We start from the raw sequence: 7062 nt of genomic DNA on the forward strand, positions 1-7062 counted from the left end.
TAGGTCTGTAGGGGCTGGACTAGCATCTCCTGCTTGATTCAAACTGGCCAATGAGAAGGGTACCTGTGGGGTGGAACTTTTTGACTGTCAATAAAAAGGGAAAGACCAAGCCAGTCGGGGAGTGCGGCCATTTGGAAGTTTATTCTGTAAGCTCCCAGCTGATGAATAAAGCCCTTCCTCTTATGAATGTGGTGTTTGGGTGTTCTTTCTCTCCATTGGGCCTTGTCTTCCTGCAACATTTTTGGTTCCCTGACCAGGAAGCGAGATCACCCTTAGAGAGAACATGCACCTGGTAGTTGCCACCAATCCTCTGGACACCCACTTGGGGGCCCCTGATCGGCCTGGTTGCCATGAACCACTGAGTGTGCCAGGGCGGCAGTTTGGCCTCCCTGTGTGGATGCCTGGACTGGGCTGAGAAAGGACCCGGTCAGTGGGTCTTCAAGGAGTCAAACACCAGGAGGAACTGGCATGCAGGAACAGGTACCCATACAGGGAGACATCTAAGGCAAGGTAAGTATCCATTTGGGGCCCACTACAGTTTTAGTGGAAGAAGAAGTCTGATCAACCCCTTGGGCATTAGATCACTGGCAGGTCTGTTGAGAAGTGTGTGAGAGTGTGTGGATGTGATGTGACTAAGAGAACTCTGAGAGTGGAGTTGGATCTCCCATCACACGGCTTAGGGGAGTGTTGGTTTGCCTCCTATGGCTAAGTGGCAGCTTGAGTGGGAAATCAAGGTTGCCCAGGTTAAGGAATGGGTTGGAATTGTGTACATGTGAGTGCTTGGAGAATGACTAAGATGGGTAACAATGTGTGAGTGTGCCCTTCTTCCCTGCTCCAACTTTGCCCCCTGGCTATTCTGAGAGAAACTGGAAGTTCAGGTTTTCCGCTTTTTGTCTTTGGCAGCAGCCACTTGGCCATGTCCATCTGGGGGTGGGAGGTGGGGAATGAAAAGACATTAGAAAGGATTTTGTAGTTTTGTTACTGGAATTTCTTCAGTGAGTCTTTGGTCACAGGAACTTGAGAATTGAGCCTGCAGGTCACAGATCAGTGATAAAATGGCATTTTGTTGAACTGAGGGGCATGTAGAGGGAGTGGAGACTGCCAGAGCTATTGGCAGAGGGGCCATGCCTTGGAAAGTGTTGTGGTTTGGGCAGTCTGGTGAGCTCTAGATGGCCCTTGAAAATTTGGAGGAGGGAGTGTAAGGTCTCCAAGGTGGACAGCCTCTGGAAGGGGGGAGGAGGCCCAGGTCAGAGGTTTCCTGTATGAATCCTTTGTCTAGGGGTAAATAGTTGTCCCTGAGAGATATTTTGGCCAGGATTTGGTAGAAGGAAAAATACCTTTTCAAACTGAATGGGTGTTCTGGCAAATGAATGAATGCAGCCCCTCACCTTGGGCAAGCTTATTAGGTCTTTGCAGCAGTTTTTATCTGGGGAGAGGATTAGGGTGTGTGCTCCTTAGTCCGGGTAAAGCCAGCCAAATGGTTTCAGGCTGCTTGTTCATGACCTTGCTGGGGCTCAGAGAGTTTTTACCTGGAGATGGGAGTCTGATATCTGAGCTCACCTGAGCCCTGAAAAATGGGGGTTCCCTGTCCAGCTCTGAGTGGAAAAATCCTATATCAATGTTATATCTCATAAAATGTCTCTCATTTGTAAAATGTAATCATTTGGTTGTTTAAATTATTGGGGGAAACTGAGTCTTTGTCAAAGGATAAGATTATACCTTCTAATTATCAGTTTGGCTGAGTGAATGGGTGACTTCATAGTGAACTGAGATTCTGTTTTGTGGGAGGTGAGTTTTTGAGAGTAAGAGAAATTAGACAGAAAAGAGAATGGCATTGTATAAAGAAAGAATCTTGTATGATAAATTTTGTCCTGGAACAGAATGGTTGTGTAAGAAAGTAAAAGGCAAGACAAAAGTTAAAGAAGGTTCAGAATGTTTGTAGATTGTCTGTGCAGGTTAAGTGAAGCTTATAAAAGAGAATTTGTAAAAGAATTTACATATGATCTAGTTGACTATGTATTTCCTTTAAAAATGTTTTGGCTTGTAATCTTATTTGAACCAATGTTTTAGGCCTTTGATATTTGACAAACCTTCCAAAATCAAAACTTTAAATTTGGGGCCCACAGCACAGTGGTTGCAGTGCAGGCTACATGCATTGAGGCCAGCTCGTTCAAACTTGACCCAGGCCAACAACAACAACAAAAAAAAAGGCACAACTCTAAATTTGGTCTTCTTGAAATATTAAGACCACTGAAAGACATAGAAAAACAAATTGAACTTATTTGATTTATTAAAAATATATAGGAAACATTGTCAAATATGAAATGGTGATTAATTTCGTATGAGTTATCCTAACGTATAACACATTGGTCTGTCCTATTGTCAGTAATAATTTTAATTCATCTAAAAAAAGAAAGTGTTTTTTTTTAGTTTATCCTAAAAAGAAAAAGAAATATTAAGAGAGGCCTTTTCTTTTATCCTAAAAAGAAAAAGAAATAAAAGAGAGGCTTTTCTTTTAAAAAGAAAAAGAAATATTAAGGAATTCAAATTCCTGATGTCTTTGGAAATTGAGTACCTTAGGGCTAAAAGCAGATTTTTAGAACTTTCATTAGAAAGTTAACATGTCTATGAATATTGCTAACCTAACTTCAAACAAAACAGAAATCAGTTACATGGAACTAGGCTAGTTATGGCTTTTTGTTTGAAGTATTATTGGTTTTTTCTGTGTTCTGTTTTCCAGAGGTCAAGAAAATAATTCTCTGCCTTTTGAGGTATTTGTAGCTTTTCAAGCAATGAAAACTCATGTACTTATGAGCAGAGTTTGAAACCTTTATTTTTCTCTCTCCTTGATTTCTCCAGAATTTGAAAGCCATTTGTAAGTATTCTTAATTTCTGACAATATAGTTATTTATATAAGTTCAATAAGAATCTGTTTTGTTCTGTAGGACATGATGAAGGCACTAGTTATTTTACCAAGGCTTTGGCTGGAGTAGCATTTCCAGAGGTGTCTAGACTGCATTAAGGAATTAAGATTGACTTTATAAGGCCAATAAAGAAAGCCCTTTGGAAAAGTGACCAGATACCCATCAGTAACATTTCCTGATCTGTGGTAAGTAATGAAGGTCACTTGCTGATGGGTCTGGGAATTGAAATGTGCTTGGGGACCTCAAGAGAAGAGGAATTTACCCAATGCATATAGGTATCTAATGGCACAGATGAAACCTGGGCTCATGAAAGGCTCTTGAGAAAGTCTGGCCTGAAAATTCCTTATAAAAGGTTCTAGCAAAGCCAAAGAGTCTAGATGGCTAATAATTATTCTTACTGCACTTTATGCAAATAATCAGTATACTGAAGGTACAGTTTATTTTGGCAACAGAGTTGGTTCTACTGTAATTTGTCTTTAGTAAAGAGAGAAATTGGAGAGAGAAAAATAATTCAAAGAAAAAAAAAAGGCTGTGGCCCACCTGTATTAGATCCCAGCCTTGTCTGTACTGTCAACTCATAAAATGAGTCATAATCGTTTACTAAATTAAACTGTTAAATGGGACTAAGAGACTGGCCAAAGAGTGTGGTGTGAGTGTACATCTCAGGAGGAAGGCCGTGGGTGGAAATGGGGAACAAGCAAGGGAAGTCCACCCCACTGACTACCATGTTGAAGCACTTTAAGAAGGAGTTTGTAGGTGACTGTGATGCCAGGAAAGCTAAGGAGCCTTTGTGAGAAGGAATGGCCCCCTCTTTGGGATTGGATGGACATTGGAGGGAAGTTTAGAGAGATCCCTAGTATCTGAGGTATGGCACAGAGTTACTGGAAAGGGGGGTCACACTGAGCATTTTCCATACATAGATACCTGGCTACAGCTAGTAGTGAAACCACCACCTTGGTTGAGAGGGCAGGTTGCTACAGTGCTAGTACCATAGGGGCAGGAGGGGAAAGTGCTTTCCATGTGACCTAGAGTAGTGTTGCTGAAGATATTGGCAGATGCAGTACTGAGAGTCATTGTTGCAGAGGCTGAGAAAGGGACACAGAAAACTACCAATTTGGCTCGAGTAAATGAGGTCCTCCAAGGAAAGGCTGAGAGTCCTGGCCAGTTTATAAAAGGTTATGTGAAGCGTTTTGGATGTACACCCCTTTTGACCCTGAAAGCCTTGAGAATCAGAGGATGGTTGATATGGCCCTAGTTAGCCAAAGCACTTCGAAAACTGCAGAAGCAGAAGGGGTTTGCAGGTATGAACACCTCGCAACTCCTCAAAATAGCACAAAAGGTCTTTGTAAGTTGGGAAGCAATGAGCCATAGGGAAAAAGACAGATGCATGAAGCGAAGGGCCAATCTCATAGCCGCGGCTCTGAAAGGCACGAGGGGAGGACCCACTCCCTTTTTTTTTTTTTTTTTTTTGCAATTTTTGACCAGGGCTGGGTTTGAATCCACCACCTCCGGCATATGGGGCTGGCGCCCTACTCTTTGAGCCACAGGCACCGCCTGGACCCTCTCCCTTTTAAAGAGGACAAGGTCAAGGAGTGCAAGGAAGTAGGGGACCTAGGATAAAAGCCACCCCCCTTGCGAAGGGATCTGTGTGCAACTGGCCAAGAGACAGGGCATTGAAAGAATGAGTGTCCCCAGAGGCAAGGAAGTGTGAAAAATCCTGGGAGAGGGGCCACAGAACCGGAAGAGCAGGGAGCCCTTTATAACTCAGTGGGAGAGGCCCTGCTAGACTGAAGGGGACCGGAATCAGCCACCCCTGGAGAGTCTGTGGTCCAAGTAAGGACTGGGGGCAAGGACATTGACTTTCTAATTGATACTGGGGCTGAACACTCGGTGGTCACCCAGCCAGTAGCCCCTCTCTCAGACCACAAAATTGACATCATAGGAGCAACTGGAGCCACTGCTGAATAAGCCTTTGTCTCCCTTGGAAGTGTTCCATAAGAGGCCACAAGGAAATATGCAGCTACAACTGCCCAAACCAGATCTGGTGTCAGCCTTAACCATGCCTCGGGAGGAGGAGTGGAGGCTCTTTGTGACTCAGCCAGGGGAAGGACTGAGGTGCAAACTGGCCCAGTGGTGGCCATAGGTCTGGGTGAAAGATAACCCCCCAGGGCTGTGCTCAAGGTACAGATTGCCTATTGCGACATCTAGAGGTACGTGGCTATAAAGTTTCTAAGTGAAAGGCCCAGATCTGCCAGCGGTGATTCCAGCAGGGAGGGAGGAATCTGGGCATGGAGAGGCAGCAAGTCATTAGTCGCCTCCCCACCCCGACAAGCTGAAAGCAAGTTCTGGAATTCCGAGGCGCAGTTGGTTTCTGTCGTCTTTGGATCCCCAACTTTGCCATCTTGGCTAGACCTCTGTATGAGGCAACTAAAGGAGAGGAAGGAAAGCCCTTAGAGTGGGGAAGAGAACAGGAACGGGCCCTCTCCCAGCTAAAGATGAGGCTAATGACTGGCCCTGCACTGGGACTGCCAGACCTAACCAAGCCCTTCATTCTGTATGTCTCAGAGAGAGATAAGATGGCTGTGGGTGTGTTAACCCAGCTGGTTGCTTCCTGGCCAAGGCCTGTAGCCTACCTTGCTAATCAGTTAGATGGAGTGGCAAAAGGATGGCCACCCTGCTTACAGGCTCTAGCTGCTACTGCTCTCCTTGTGCAAGAAGCCAAAAAGCTCACTCTAGGGCACGATCTCAGAGTAAAAGTACCTCACTCTGTGGTCACTTTAATGGACTCTAAAGGACATTTTTGACTCTTTTAAGAACAACTTAAACCCAGCCATGCTCCTTCCAGCCACTGAAAGAGAGACTGAGCATGACTGTGTGAAATTCATAGATAATGTGTACTCTAGCAGACCTGACTTGCGTGACTAGCCTTAAACAGATGCAAACTGAGACTTGTATGTTGATGGAAGCAGTTATGTGATGGTGCAAGCCCTTGCAAAAGCCATCGGTCAGCGATGTGTCACCTGCAGCCAGTTCAACACCCGCCAAGGACTGATGGTACCCCCAGGAATCCAGTCGTATAGAGCAACGCCCTCCCAGGACTTCCAGGTAGACTTTAATGAAATGCCCAGGTTTAAAGGGAACAAGTACTTGCTGGTGATGGTCTATCAGACTTGGAATAGGTAAAAGCCTTCCCCACCAGGATAAAAAAGACTCCTGAATTAGCAAAAGTATTGCCCAGAGAAATCATACCATGATTTAGGTTGCCACTCTGGTTTAAATTTGACAATGGGCTAGAATTCTTAACAGAACTAGTGCAAATAATAAGCTAAAGCTTTGAATAACTTATAGGCCTCAAAGGTTAGACAGGGTAAAGTGCATGGACAGGACCATAAAAACAGAAATTAGTAAACTCTGCCAGGAAGCAAAGCTTAATTGGATACAGGCCTTGCCACTGGTGTTGTTTAAAGAGGCCTCTGTCAATTCTCTGCAATTTAGCAGGAACTCCTAAAAGAATTGGGAAACACTGGACTGAATAGACAAAAAAACCCTAGAAAGAGTAGCAAGGAAAATCTCCACTGGGGTAATTAACCATGTTCTGTTTCGTCTTTGTCTGTACATCCTTTCTCTCTAGAGATCAAGGGAACCAAGTCTAGGTGTAGAACCAGAAACTGGTCCCCCTGAAACCAAGGTAGAAAGGGCTTTTCACCAGCATCCTGACCACACACACAGCAGTAAAGGTGGAAAGAATCCTCACCTGGAGTCATCACAGCTAGCTGAATAGGACTTCACTGCCCCTTGGGAAGTTAAGGTAACTTTTAAGACAGTCAACATGCCCTGCTCCAGCCACATACTGGGAGCTGGCTGGTCAACGCATGGCTAAAGCCTGAGGAAACTCCTTGAGGGACTTGTCTTAATTCGACTTTGGACTTTGGGAAAAGGGAGGGAATTTGTCACAGGAAAAAGTAAAAACTTATATGTGTATTAGCCCACCACCCTGGTACTATTAAGGCCTGAGTAGAGAACCCAAAAAAAGTCACAGTCCCTAAAACCTCAGTGCTAAAAGGTAATTAATATCAGCACCTGTAGAAACAAACTGATATTGAGACTCCAAATTAAAAATATATTGGAGTCTCAAAAG

This window comes from Otolemur garnettii, unplaced genomic scaffold (genome assembly GCF_000181295.1).
Source record: "Otolemur garnettii isolate 467f Iridium unplaced genomic scaffold, OtoGar3 scaffold00088, whole genome shotgun sequence".
In the NCBI taxonomy this organism is placed as follows: domain Eukaryota; kingdom Metazoa; phylum Chordata; class Mammalia; order Primates; family Galagidae; genus Otolemur; species Otolemur garnettii.